General features: G+C 38.6%; 1 long non-coding RNA gene across 3 annotated transcripts in view; it reads right to left on the bottom strand.

Annotated features, from left to right (window-relative positions):
* The window catches only part of LOC143679569 (uncharacterized), a 257,853-nt gene extending 244,036 nt beyond the window's left edge, over positions 1-13,817 (bottom strand). For all 3 annotated transcript variants that reach the window (XR_013173850.1, XR_013173848.1, XR_013173849.1), the window contains exon 1: positions 13,569-13,817. This is a non-coding gene — a long non-coding RNA (uncharacterized LOC143679569). The remainder of the gene's footprint in view (positions 1-13,568) is intronic.
* Positions 13,818-15,745: the final 1,928 nt, after the last annotated feature.

Below are 15,745 nucleotides of genomic sequence, written 5' to 3'. Positions count from 1 at the left end.
TTGGGTGATGGAAAGAAGAAAGCAGAGTAGAGGGCTCAATCTCCCAAGTGAACATTCCTTCCATGAATAAGTGAGGGAAGGCTTCCTCCAGGCATGCTGGCCTGCGTCCTGCTAGTTACTGCTTTCATCTTGACTGGACCATTGCAATCACACAGATTACTAACTGAGCCACAACAAATAGGAAAAAATTTAATGATTTAATTGGATATACCGTTGCCTTAACATTTTTTCTCAAGCAGACCCCTGCCTCGAACTGAGCGTAAGTTTGAAATTGTCCCCAGGCAGAAGGAGTCATAATTGAACTTCAAAGTCATCAATGCATGTTTAACCACGCATGTTTAACAGATTACAATCACTGCTGCTAATACCAACCCATGGCTTTTCAGATTAATTTTCCACGTGTATTTAGCTCCAAGGGTTAAAAACCAAGGCCTTAAAAATTATTTCCAAATTTATCTTGTAATTAAATTGATTTCATGCAGCACCTCAAAGTGGCTCAATATAGACTGTCATCCATCCCACCAAGGGGAAATAAATTCACTCAACTGCCATGTGAATCCAATGCCTAACAATTGCACAAAAAGTTTTCTTGACAAAGTGTCAGAAATTTCTAGGATCAGTTAATGAATTTGCATTAGGATGATTTGCACAGATAAGGATGTGGAAAAACTATTAAGGAGGAAGTTCATTCTGAAGAGGAAAACATGCAAAGCCTGAGTAAAAGTCATTAAGCAACAGCTAAGGGGCCCTAAAGTGGAGAATGGATATTGATTTTTGTAGCTAAGCATAGCCTGGTCCTGCAAAATAAAATTGTCAAGTGTGGCCCACCTAATGGTATTTGGCCCTAAGAGAGGCAAAAAGAAGAATGATTTTGTTCTATAGATTATTTTCTATAGTTCTAGACCTCCAAGAGAAAGTAGTGACCATATAATGAAGGAATACATTAACGGTCATATTTTTATGGACACCTAAAATAACAAGTTGAACACATTTCCAGAACTGAGAAACGGGCAACACTCGTCAATTCTAACCTTTTGATAAGTCAGGGCAACTTCCCAATTCCTTCCCAATTCCTTTGTTGCCATAAGGTGGCAAACTGGCAAAAACTGATAGAATACCATAGTAAAAAACAAATATGTAATTTTTTGCAATCTTTTACAAAGACCCTATGAAATGGACCCTTTATTCCTTTTTTTAAAAATAGTATCCATTTGCATTGCATTACTTCTAATATTTCCTTTCACTGTTTTACTACAAAAGAACTTGTTATTTTTCTTTAAAAAAATTTTTTTTAATTTGAAAGTCAATCAGTTGACTCCAAGGATGGCTCCACGTGATAGGAGAATAAGTATATTAGAGTTCTCCAGAGAATTAGAGCTGACAGGAGACACAAACATAGATATATATATATGTAAATGTTATAAGATTTATTATAGGAATTGGCTCGTGCAACCGTGGGGATTGGCAAATTCAAATTCTGTAGACTAGGCCATAAATTGGAAGTTCTTTTTATTTGTGTATGCTGTCTGGCAGGGGTCATATTTCATTCTTTTTTCTATGTGAGTATCCCAGTATTGCAGCACCATTTTTTGAATTTTCGTTTGTTTGCTTTTTCTTTCTTTGTTTGCATATTTGTTTGTTTGCGAAGTACATGGGCCGGGAATCAAATCCAAGTTTCCCACATGGAAGGCGAGAATTCTACCACTGAACTAACTGCACTTGCACCCCAAATTCGGAGTTCTGAGGAAAGTTTTGATGGATTCCCCAGGAGTAATGGTTGGCCGAAGTAGACAGAAATTCTACCTTCTGACAGCTGAAATCATCAATTCTTCCTCTTTAAGCCCTCAAATGATTGGATGAGACTTCTCTGATGGCTGACGGCATTCTCCTTTGTTGACTGTAGTTGTGATCAGCCATAGAAAAAATCAACTGACTAATAATTTAAATCCATGAAATATCCTCACTGTAGCAATCAGGCCAGTGCTTCTTTGACCAAACAATTGGACACCATAACCTAGTCAAGCTGACATGTGAACTTAATCATCACAGTAGGCCACTGTGTAATTGTCTTATAATCACAAGCCCCACCACTGCTCCAAAAAACAACCCTAATTTCAGCAGCTCCTTGCTGGCTAGCAAGCAAAGTACTGAGTATCTCCTCTAAATGTGGGCTTAGAAAGAATGCAGAGAAAGGAGGAGCAAACAATTAACGCCAGCCATTAGTCACCAAAGCAAGAAAAGTTAATACAAGGCAACGAATCCTTTGTTTTTATTAGGATCTAAGAGAACCAAATGTGGCACCAACTTCCCTACACAGTATTAGTGTAGTAATTTAAGATAGTGTTAATGTGCTACCAAGCCCCATTCATTAGTGCTTTTTTTTAACAAGAGAAACACTCATAAAAGGGATACTTAAAAAACTAGTCTAAACATACCCCCAAATAATGACTGTGCAGAAGAATATTCAGATGTCTCAAATTATTCTGACCCGTGCACATTCATTTCTGATACACTGAATCCGCACAAATGTTCCTTTAAATATGGCTCATGTGGTAGAATTTTTAAAAGGGGCATCCACTGACAATATAGCCAGCCAGATCAGACAATAGTACCCAGGGGAGCAGAATGAATAAAATTAATTTAGATTTTTGTGGTTCCAGGTATTCTAAAATTATTCACTTGCCATGGATTACCCATCACTCTCTTTCAAAGACAGTAGGTAAATTATGATTACATCACGTTGCTTCAGAAGTGGCATGCTTGCTTTCAAATACTTCACCCAAACTTCAGAGGGGAACAGATGTGGTCTGCCCGCTGATATCTAAAGCAAAGCAGACACTTTCTAAGAACCCACTGCACCCCACCTCCTGCCTTTTTTTAAAAAAGTAGTTGTTTGGCTGAGGGAGAAAAAATATGAATATGAACAGCATTCTCCCTTACGGTTAGAATAGGTGGCATATCCTTGAAAGTGTTTAGAGGGGCTGTTATTTTGCCATATTTGGTTATACAGTACAGGGCACAATGCACATAGCAATGAGACAGTCTCAAAATGAAAATGCAAAGCAACACACCTACTCTTCTTACCTCTTACCACAACGAAGGAGGCTTGACAGCAGCTTTGCTCACACAAAATACAGCAAAGTAAGGCTACAACATCTCCTACCTTTTTAAGTCGACATCAGAGCAGAAATTCCTTCATGGAATTTCATCATGATTCATCTCACTCTGGACCTACTGAATTAGCAACATCTGCCAAGGCCACTGCCGGCACTGGGGCTGACAAACCGGGACCTTCTCTGCCTGCTGTGGGAAAATCTGATCTGGGCAACTTTTCTAGGAGGCATTTTGTTGCTAATGGGGCAACTGTGGGTACCGAATTATCAAGGAAGATTCTACAAATTTGAACAAAATACAAAGAACAGTTTGAGGAGCACTTCAATAGTAAGTCGGTGCCTTATTTTCAGTACCAAGATGTTTATCACAGAGTCCCTAAGGGTCCAGGCCTTGCACGAAGTGGCAAAAATTAGAGCGTAAAAACAATAATAATATCTCCATTAATTATCAGTATAACGTGAGTGCTGCAATACCCACATGAGAGTAATTATTAAGTTATCCTTCATGCAGGGACAGCCCATCACGTAGCAAATGAGGGGTAGGAGGCTGGTTTCCAGTAATCATATCCAATAACTGATTATAAATGCCTCGCCTTCTGTTTATTTGTCTGCACCTGGATATCGCTGCCTGGCAATAATTGGCCTGTGATCACTCGAGCAAGCCTTAAATTTACCAAGTGTGAGCTCAACACAACATGTCTGTTAACTCAAAAACAAAAAACAGCTCTTCTTCAGAGAAATGACTTGCTTAGACAGTCTCATGGAGAAAAAAATCTTCAAAGAGAGAAATGGCCAAACAAAAAGGTCATTTTCTGCATATCTTCGTTTCGTTTTTCTTTCCTGAACTGCCTGTGGGTTCAGCTAAGTCACGGACTGTGCAATGATATATGCTTCTGTTTATTATTACTTTTTCAAATCTGCTACTAAGTCATTCTGAGTTTTCACGCAGCTGCTAAATGTACCTAGCCCTTTGGGAGACGGTGTTTGGCTGAGGCCATCTCTTAGCAAAGGGGATGGTGTTGGTTTTGTGAATGACTCATTAGCACCTCTAGTGACTGCCAAGACCCTCTTTGGAGCAAAGGAAACTCAGTTAAGAGAGAAACAGACAAATGTCCTTTTAGGGGAAGGGAGGGAAAAAAAAGGAAAAACAATTTGTACTTTCAAGTTTCAGTTCTTTTCCACTTCTAAACATGTCTGAGATTACATGAAATTGTACACTTATATCCGTTTGTAACTGGAAAATATATTTGTCCTGTTGTTTCTGGTTTGGTTTTTTTTTTTTTTTTTTAATTGGGTGGGAATTCCACTTGATTGGAGCATATCCTATGGACTTTGCTATGGGGAACGCTGAAGAAATGCATAATTAAAAATGAAAAAAAAAGTCTTTTAAAGGCTGTTTACTTCGGTGACGACTGTGAAACAAATGTTTCTTTCTCCTTGAGGGGGCCCACCCACAGAAAGGAGCAGAACAAAGATGGCTCTGTGAGCCCTCTCCGTGCTAGACAGCGCCTTGAGAGGCCGAATGTATTAGAGCCCCGCTGAGCTCATTCAACTTCACACAACACTCACACACACCGCACCACTAATTACATGTCAGCTTAGCGATTTCATTACTACCGCCCTACCACTAATTAAAATTGCATTGATATTGCTCAAGTAGTTTATGTGTTTACATAGTTTTGCAAGTCTCTTTTAATTGTCCAAAAAAAAAAAAAATGGAAAATCACTAATATTTAAGAAAAACAGCAGGCTAATGAGGGAGAAAGGATTGACTTAGCATATGACAAATATTTAGCATAAAGTCCAAAGTTATGCTTTCCTATTCCCTTCCACCTTGGACAAACTAACTTATACCCCATAAACTTTCAGGGCATGGTCCTGGAGGCTCTTTAACCTGCAAACTCATAGATACATGTCCGTATCTTGGGGATCTGGTTACAGAGATTGAAGTTATCCTAGCAAGGAAACAACAAAAAGTTACATCGTTTTAATCGACATTCATCTTTTTAATTGCCCGAATCTCCACTAGAACAAAGTAACGCTATAGTTTTATGGTATTTGATTAATGAGGGCAGGAAAATTGAAGTTTTTGCAATAAAACTAAAAAAAAAAAAATCAACAGACTTTTATAGTTTTTTCCCTTATGATTTTAATTTAATGGCTCGTGTTTTCATTACTGCAGAGGCTGTACACTTTAGCTTGCAATTATGTCCCATCTGTGAAGCACTGTGTTATTACAGTTTATTCTAGTAGCTTTTCAATCACTTTTGAGTTGGGCTTTACAAGTATTCTTGCAGCAGGTGGGCTTCCTGGCATGGGACCAGGAACACACAAAGCGCAAAGCTGGAGTTTAATGGCAGCCATATGCATGTGGCACTGAGCGCCAGCCTTCCCCCATATGCTGCTAAGCAGCCCCTTCAGCCTGCCAGTCACTCTTCTTACTGACTACAGTCTCTAAGTAGTTTTCTGCCAGGGAAAAATATACCAAGGCAGCAAATTTCTCCAGTGCACCATCCTTATTACTGAGACAACCCTGTCATTAGCGAAAGCACAATGAACCTGATCTGGAGATGCATACCAATTAGGTTGCATGGAGCACTTTTGCTTCTTATCTCTATGGAAACTCGGCCTCCCTGGTTGCAGTGGACAATCAGTAATGTTTCCTCCACCCATATGTCACCTAGTTAACACTGTACACTTTTATGTGAACCAAAATCGGTTATAGCCCTCTCAGCAGCAGAGAGAAAGGAAAGAAAACAACGGAAGTCTCAGTACATTTGGGAGACAATTTGCCTTTAGAATTCTTGATCTTGCACAATCACAGCTCACAGTCATAAGCAGGAGCTACTGAGTTATTAGCTGTAACGATGTTTAAATCTAGACATAATTTTCTCCCATTAAATCTAGTGGGGAGAGTTAAAACCATCTAAAAGAAATTGTTTTATCCCATTTTTTTTTTAAATGGAGACCAAACATTTTTTTTGTTTCTTTTTAATTAACATGAAGAATGTTTCACTTCTAAGAGGCTAGGACAACTCCTGCAGCTACAAGCTCCATCGCCCTTCCCCCCTGAGACTTATTAACTGTACCCAAACACAAAATCAGGTCCAGAGAAACAAAGACACGAAACGTTTGTGTGTGTATAGGATTTCTCCACCTGAATGCTGTAAATGTTGCACAAGACATACAAATAAATCTTTTGTTTTCTTTGCATGTGTGCCTGTGTGTGAGAGAAAGGAAAACTTCATTTTTATTTCCGCAGCTCCCTCTGTATACAACAGAGAGATTCTGACTCTCAGTCTTCAAGTTGTGATTTAAGTTCTCATTTTCATTTACAGTATTGACTCCAGCAGACATGCTGCAGCTTTATTTTCCACTGCATTCCACCAGCAATTTTTTTAAAAAATGGAGTAGCCCTCTGATGCATTAAATTCAGAGTCACAGCCCTCTTGGGCTGGCCCCCAACCCATCTTCAACAGCCCCTACCAACAGACATATTTAATCCTTCTCTTCATGCTGAATGACACTGTCTTGTACTTTCTTTGTGTAGGAATAATTTTTTCTAACACAGGTCTCTAAACTATCACTTATCTTGTAATAGAAAGAGAATCTCTAAGTCTGGCTACAGCACAAATGAAGGGATGTCCTTGGCTGGAATCCTCCAAGCATGTGTTCATACTTCTCTCTGTATTGCAAATGTTCAGGCGACCTTTGATGAAGTAAAAAGCACTTTAAAGTGAAAACTGTACAAAAGTCCTGAACTTGCTAGGAATCTAAATGAAGTAACATTTAAGGCACAAATAAACAGTAATTAAGAAAAAAAACCATCAAATGTCAGATGGCGAAATAAAGTTATGTTATTAAGTGATAGTGACTCAGGAAGATGAAAAATAAAGAGGAGTCAAAAAACAAACAAACAAAAAAACAAAAAACTAACATCTAAGCACAAAATCTACTAGACTGATGCCAGGCCTGGTGATATTCTCCAGATACTAATTTATTTTTTTATTATAAAAGCAATTCTAGATAAATGTGAAATACACTGGAAACTAATGGAAATAATTTCCTACAGAATAATATTTCCCTAGGGGAACTGTATAATTCTTTGATTTTTGTTTTTAAGTTAAAGTCATCACAGGAAAAGAAAACTTTACAAAAGGAAAGAATAATTATCAGCCAGAGCAGCCCACCTCAGGCAAAATTGGGGAAAAAGCAAGAGGGAGGCTCAGTTGTGAAAGCTGTAATTCAGAGCTAAGGTCTATTGGCCTTTCTCACAAAACACAATAGGGTCAAAATCAAATAAGAGATGGAATTTGGAACAATTCAGTAACTTTTACATTCCAGCTATTTTGCAGATGTTCTGTGGAAGATGTGAATAAAGGACATGTATTCCTTGAGCAAAATACCACTTTTAATTTACCTATAAGAATCACAGATATGGAGAAATTAGGCAACTTGTATTTATATTTATTTACATGTCCTTTCACAAAGCAAGATATTTATGCTTAGCTTTGGAGGGAGCTAGAGAGATATGAGCTCTTCAGATTAAACATAGGCATCATCAACTACCACCGTACAAAAACCATCCTGGTCTGCCAGTCAGTTCATGAAAAATGTTGTCCAGCAATTTGTTAAGCTAAGCTGAGCTCTAGGGGAACTGCAGAGCCTCTTAAGGTACTAGGGATGATGACACAGCCACTGTTTCCATTTTTCTTATCTGACTAGGGTTGATCTTCAACCTGGCCACTGATCGAAGAGGTTGCCCAACCTGACAGAGCCTCTCTGCCTCGACTTGGCAGGTGCTGATCTCACAGGACAAGCATAGACTAGTTTTACCGAGTGTACGTTCTGATCAGTCAAGCATTCTTTCTGGGCTAATCAGTCGGAACTTGTTATGCAGGTATTAAACATTTTGAACATCACTGTGTCTGGGTATATGCTTTTTCTTCAAGGCTGCCCATTAGAAAATGACTTCAGATACAGAAAACAAGGGACTTGTAGCCAAAATGCCTGGATTCAACCTAACCTTCACAAGACAGAGGCAGTATAACCCAATTTGAGAGTACTTTGGATCTGGTCAGCCTAAGTTCAAATCACAGCTCTGCCATTTCATAGTAACTCTTCCAACTTAGAGAAGTTACCGACCCTCTCTGAACCTCAAATGGGAATAACGGTACCCAACTCATGCATTTTCTTTAAGGCTGCAATTAGTTAAACCGTGTAAAGCATAGTGCCTAGTACTCAGTGTTCAGTGAGTCTTATTTGTTGTATCTCATTACAATGAGACTTATTTTTAAAAATGCTATTTTCCCCCTGCATTTAGAAACTATGTTAAGTTTTGTGTTATCACTGCCAAGGAGTTTTTCAGTTCTCTGGCAGTCATATCAAACATGAGGCTTCTTCTCAGAGATGAAGTAAAACTGCAAACTTGCCTTAAATGAGCCAGGAAAAAGCTGTTCCATAGAATTAATGTGCAATTTTAGGCTATTCTAGCCTTAATATGTGGTACTGCTTCTGACTGTCCCAGACAGATTCTCCCACCTCTAATTCTGTTTCATCATTTATGACATTATATGATAAACTATACTGAGTCTTCCTGTCACTGAGTTTTCTCTTTATCCTTAATTTCTCTCTCCCATAACAAATAGTAGGCTCCTAGCAGAATGCGATTATATGAAATAATTCCCTAGCTCCCTATTTACATGCAAATATTATATGTGCAAAACACGTTATTTTGCAAAATACATTATTTTACACATGCAATATTTAACGAAGGAAAAACTAAATAAGATAAAAAGAAAGACAGATGAAAGTAGGATAGTTACTAAAAGATAGCAGAGCGTTTACACAGCTCTTTAAAGCCTATAAAACACTTTCAATACATCATCCAGTTTAATCCAGTCTGTGGTCTGTATTGCTATCCCTTTTTTCTTTTCTTTTTGCTAATGAGGATATAGAAGATTTAAAAAAAAAAAAAGGTAAAGTGGTTAAGTTACTTGCTCAAGATATCCTCTTCTCAGCCTATGTCCTTTTCAATTGATAAAGCTGTTCACTTGGCTTTTAAATCTTTGATGATGGTGGAGGTGGTGATGATAAGAGAGGATTCTGGAGCATTTCTATTGGTCTCTGAACAATATCATCACATCGTATCTAATACTGAGGTTAAGCCTTCCTCGTCTGGTGAATTGGAAGCCAGTAAGTCTGAAGGTAAAATAAAAACTGGAGCAGAGAACAAGGCCTGGCTTCTCAATCAACTGGTTTTCTGAAATTTGGCAAGCTATTTAATTTCTTTGAGCCTCAAATGCCTTCTATTTTAAGTGAGACCATGTCAAATGATTGATCCACTATCCAAATAGGATCGCTCTGTCTTCCCCTAGTAGCCCATCAAATATATTTATTCCTCCTTTGAACCTAATATAAATATCAAACTTAATAAATTCATGTGGAATTCTGGCCCTGCTACTTATAGGCTGTTATCCTCATAAGCTGAGCTTCAGCATTCTTATCTGAAAAATGTTAACAACAATTTACCTACCAGATATTATTTTCTTTGGCTCATACTGTTTTAAGTGCTTTATTAATTTTTACTAGTTAATAAATGACAGAGACAGGATTTGAACCAAAGCAGATAATGCTAGAATCTGGGCTATTACCTTCAATGCCATAGCACTTCTTAGCAATGCAGTGAAGATCAAACTGGGTAATGAGTGCAAGTCATTTAGTGCACAGTCCAGTTAGGACTCAGTCAATGTTAGCTACACATAGTGTGATCATATAATTTCACGCTAATTTTTGGAAGTGAAAAGGCACACTACTAATGATGTCATCAGGACAATAGGTGAAAAATAGAACTATTCTAGGCAAACACGTCATTTTAGCTATTATTATCCAAGATTTTAAGCTCCAAGAGAGAAAAACCTATGTCTTGTCAAACGGACTTTGTGTGAAGCCTCATAAATACTATGAATGATGGTATTTCTCTCTGGAAGATGAATTTGAGGCACAAACAACCAAGAGGTGAATCACTGCATCTTCTACGCAGAAGGCATTTATTCTGCACCCTGGGTTCTGAGATTGGTGCCAACCAAGGTACCTCCAAGTCAGACTCGGGAAATTCAACTCCCTGATACAAGGTAAGGTTTTTAATGCCCCCCAACAATGGGTATCTTTAATGTACTTACTTATGAGCATGCCCCCACTGTGGTGGTTTGAATTATGTACCCCGGGGAGCGATGGCTGGGAGGGTGGGGAGATGGGTACAAGTAATCTTAATTTCATTCCTGTGGGAGTAAACCCATTGCAAACAGGATCTTTTGAAGATGCTGTTTTCAGTCAAGTTGTGGCCAGCTGAACCAGGATGGGTCTTAACCCTGATATGAGAATGGTTATTAAAAAAAAAAAAGAAAGAAAGTCATGGAAGGAGCTAAAAGCTGGAACTAAATGGGACCCGGTAGAGGAAGGAGAGGACATTGCAATGTGATGGAAAAGCCAAGGAACCCAAGGATTGCTGTCCTGGCTGGCCAGAATGCTACTGACCCCAGTGGGAAGCAAGCCTTCTAGTCTCCAAACTGTGAGCCAATAAGTTCCTATTGTTAAGCCAACCCATTATGTGGTATTTGTCTTAGCAGCCTGGAAAATGAAGATACCAAGTATGGAACAAAAATAAGACTTAGCATGATTAAACCTATAATGTTATAAAATTCATATACTATTCATATAATATTTATGGTCAAATTACAATTGAGATATGGGCATAATTTTGCAAATAACATAACACGGCTTTGAATAACTATGTGAACATAATATATTATTACAAGCAGGTCTTAAAAAAAAAAAAACAGCAGTTGAGTTAGAAGCTATTGGGTAGTTGCTTCCAAGTAAGGAAGAAAAGATATTTGCCTGAGAGTCAGAAAATCTCAAATTCAAGTAAGAGCTTTACTTTACTAAGTGAGTGCCTACCCACTTGGGCAAATCACTTTACATCTTTATTATCCCAATGTGTAAAATAAGGATACTATTTGCCTAGCTCACTTTGCAAGGTGGCTGAGAGAATCAAATATAATAGTTCAAATGCATTGTTTTAATTATTCAATATTCACTGAATACCTATTTTTAAGTACTTACCTATTTTAAGCTCCAGGGCTGCAGACCAGTGAGAGAGAACGAGAATGTAAGCCAGTAATTCTAACTCAATGCATTGCAAGTAACAGAACTATACCTGGGAGGACTGGAAGATTTTAAGAAAATATGCCATGTTCTGTCCAGATCCTTGAGTTGTATCTTTAGCTGCTCCCTGATTAGCTTGTCCTTATTGAAAAATGCTGATTTATAGAATTCTGTTTCTTAGACAACAAGTCCTACTTTGCTCAGAATGAACAAATATTAATGACAAAAATGTATAGCAAGGCATCAATATAATAAGGTCAATTTTTATCATCTCTGGGGTATTAAAATATGTATTAATGAATAACTGATTTTATTTTTTGCCCCATGAGCTGAAATTTCTAACCTGGATAATATTTAAGGTCTATAGGAATAGACTTGGTCATTTTTTTTTCCAATTGGAACCCTCAATTTATTTCACTTAAGTTATCAAAGTGCAAATCACAGCTCCCAGTTACTTCCAATCTGGCTCCTTTGAAGTTGATATAGAATAGATGAAATTTCAGCTTGTGTCCCTTGTTATTATGCAAGCTGAGACTTTAAAGCTGTGAATACATAAGAATAGTTTCCTAACTTACTCTACTTAGTCCACACTTGCCTGGGGAAGTAAATAAATAACTTATATGAATGGATAGCTATGCCTTTACTCTCCAGGTCAAAATATCTCAAGAAATTTTCTTTTCATAAAAATCAATGGCTATAGACTTGTCCTTCAACTGACCTCTCCCTAGCATTTGTCCATTTCTTTCTTCTTAAAACTCTCCATTGGCTTACTTTCTGGGATCTCAGACCCTCATGATTTTCTTCCTACTTATGGCTCATCTCAGTATCCTCTGTTGTTTTCTTCCTCTCTGTTTATATGTACACATTCATGTTCCATGGAGTATGGAGTTGGGTCATGTGCACTTTTTATCCTATATAATCCCCTTAGGTGATCATAACCACTACCATGTATGGAAAAAATGGTTAGAAGCTCATTGTTATGGGTTGACTTGTGTCCTTCAAAAGATATGCTTAAGTTCTAGCCCCTAGTCCCATGATTGTGACCTTATTTGGATGTAGGGTCTTCGAAAATGTGATTAGTTAAGATGAGGCCAAGCTGTATTAGGGTGGGCCCTTAATCCAATATGGCTGATGTTCTTATAAAAGAAGGAAATCAGGACACACAGACCGACAGACACAAAAGGGAAGATGACATGTGATGATGGAGGCCAAGCATCTACAAGCTGAGGAATGTCAGGGGTTCCTGGCAACCCACCAGTAGCCAGAACAGACCAAGGATGGATTCTTCTCTGAAGGACCATGAGAGAATTAATCTCTGTTGTTTAAAGCAACCCAGGTTGTGACACTGTTACAGCAGCCCAAGAAAACTAACACATTCACCAAACCAGTTCCTCTTCTGAGACATACACATAAAACTATATTTTTTCAACCTCCCTTGCAGTCGGATTAGGACATAAGTGGATTTTGGTCCATAAAATCTCATAAGAGATTCTCCAAATCGTCATTCTCCTTCAGTGGAAGCCAGAAAAAAATGGCAGCATCACAAGATGGAAGCCTTGACAGATCCCTGGGTCTCCATTAGGAGGAAGCTGCACAGGACAGGAGAGATGCCTGTCCAAGAATGTTCCCATCAGACTTCATGTACTTGAGAAGGAAGACATTTTTACTAAGGTAAGCCACTGAAACTTGAGATTGATTTGCTCTATCAGTCATTATAAATTACCTCGACTTAACATGTCCTTAACAGGTACTATGGACACTGTCGACTCTGAGATCTGTGTTTTCAGTCCAGGCCTCTTTCCTGAGCCTCAGACCTATAACACCATCTGCTGCACATCTCCATAGGATGCGCTGCACGCATCTCAAAACAAGCTCATCTCCTCATCACTGAACCCAAATCTACCGCTCCCTCTGTCTTCACTGCTTCCATGAAGGGCATCACCATTCGCCCAACCACCTAAGCCTTATTTGATCCTTGACACCTTCCTCTCTTTGACTACTCACATAGAAGCAGTCACAAATCTATCTATTACCCTCATAAATCTCTCTCTGGTCTGGCAACCATTCTCCATTCCAATGACTAATCACTAGTCAAGACCATGTGAACCACTGGCTTGACTACTGAAAGAACCTCTTGCTCCACCTCCCAGTCCTGAGGCTTTCTCCCCCCCGACCACTTTCCCCCTTAAAGTAAAATAATACACACTTGTTATGACACTATCCTACCAAAAGCTGTCCCAAAGCAGGACTTTGTAGGATAAGGCTGCTTGATGAACTCCCCAGCCTCACCTCGTTCCTTAGCCGTACTGAACTTCCTCCACTTCCACTAGCTCCTGTCCCTGCCTGGAGTACTCCTGCTGGCACCTTCATCCTGCACCCTGCCGTCCTCTGGCCTCTGCCATGGTTCCTACCCTCCTCCTTGTTCTTTTCCTCCTTTGTGCTCCCATAACACTCTGGACTTCTGTCCTCGGGGTGCTTGCACTGTAGTCTCTTAATTTCTCTCGCTTCTGCTATCTTGTAAGCTACATGAGGACTCTATGGGCTATGCTCACTATGGCATCTGGAAGGCCTAAAATATAAGAAACGAATGAATGAGTGAAACCTTATTTCCAACCTCCTGCTATCACTCAAACCAAAATTTTGCATGCTTTTACAAAACCATATGCCTTTGATGAGGCCCATATTAGTTTGGATCCAGCTAGGATTTGAAGATCAATCCCTTGCTTCACCTAGCATGAAGTTTTTAATAAAGTACAAAGATCGAGGGAGAAAAGAGGTCATTTTGCCTCAGTAACTACAGGACAGTGTTCTCTTTCCTCACTAACAAAAGAGGGACAGACATATCTGCCATTGCAAGTCTAATACCAGGTACTGGTATTAGAGCCCTTTAAATGTGGGAGCCCTTTAAAAGTTTTCTACTGATGTTTGCAGGGACCATCATTATTGTCTTTACCATTAAGGAAATTATATGAGGTAAAACCTGATTAATATCCAGATCCATTTGATAATGATAAATGTATTTTTTTTAAAGCTGTAATCCTTCTCTTACCTCAGATACAGTCTTTCCAAACAGGCCTGACTGGTAATGAGAAAAGAGAAGGAGAAAAAAAAAAATCACTGGATGTGTCTATAATGTTAAAAAATCTTTGTCTTCATCAAGCATTCTTTCTTTTTTACCATGCCTTAAACTGTTAGTGAAGCAAAGAAAGATGCAAATCATGTCTTATTTCCACCCTCATCTTTGTAGGGATTGGCATAGGTTAAGATGTTGGGTTTACCAGTAAGGGTCACAAACTGCTCCTCAAACTGGAGTGCTTGGCTAGTCTCTAATGAGTATTCCAATTATCTCATTACTTATGGTTAAATGGCAAGTAAAAAAAAAAAATAGGCAAGCAAGACTGGCCACTCATCAAACGGCAGGGTTTAAAGCTGGTAATTTCACATCATTTGGGACTATGGTCACCAAGAGTTGAGTTACCATGCTACCTCAGAGCACCAGGCTACTTCCGAGCCGCCACGCTATCTCAGAGCCACCATGTCGTCTGCTCAAGACCCTCATTCCCCCTGCATTCTGTGAGAGGCTTGTGTTTGGTAACAGAGTGGCCCTGCCAGGGATATACCTGGTGCCACAGAACAGAAAGCTTTCAAACAAAAGCCTACTGCTCCAAGAAAACTTTGGGCTTTCACGCATACCACAAAATATTTTCCCCCTCTTATGCAATAAAATATTAACGTCTACAACTCCCCAAGTTTACCCCAAAGTACTAGCTCACAACTGTTGCATAATAATGATGTGAGGATTGCTATGCCTCAAGCTCATTTTGTTATACATACTATTCTGAGACTTCTCTACCAAAAGTTCAGGATGCCATTGGATCTATTTTTCAAAACTAAACTTGGCATTGTTTTCTTAGTAGGATTTTTAAATGTGAGAAAAAAAAGTATTTCTTTCCTCCTTTGAAAGAAGTTTCATATTCTTGAAACTTAAATTATCAATAAAAATCTTAAAACTTGAACCAGTGCTCTTTAAGCATAAATTATGTCTGGAATGGCAGTAGTGGACAAGAGGATGGGAAAAAATGAACACTTGTGATTAGCGAAGAAACAGAATCTAACACCAAAATCTAATTTCAAACCACTTTGTAATGGTCCAGAGCTGTATTGCAGAGGCATTAATTTCTCAAAGTAGTTAAGATATACTTTTGAAATGGGAACTATTTTCTTCTGAGGACATCAACTGTTATTACTACAATACTACTTATCATCTGTTCCATCTTTTACATATTACTGGCCCTAGAATGCTTGAGAGCTCAATTTCCCACTCCATCCCATACTCCTCATATCCTCCATTCAATTTCTATTCTGTGTAGAAGTTAAAATTAAGAAAGATGCTATTGGGCTTAGAAAAATAGATGTAATTTTCTATAATTCAGTTTTCTGTAATCAAAAGTACACATTTTCCTTAT

This window comes from Tamandua tetradactyla, chromosome 4, assembly GCF_023851605.1.
Source record: "Tamandua tetradactyla isolate mTamTet1 chromosome 4, mTamTet1.pri, whole genome shotgun sequence".
In the NCBI taxonomy this organism is placed as follows: domain Eukaryota; kingdom Metazoa; phylum Chordata; class Mammalia; order Pilosa; family Myrmecophagidae; genus Tamandua; species Tamandua tetradactyla.
The sequence above is the reverse complement of the archived record's forward strand: the minus strand, read 5'-3'. Positions and strand labels throughout refer to the sequence as shown.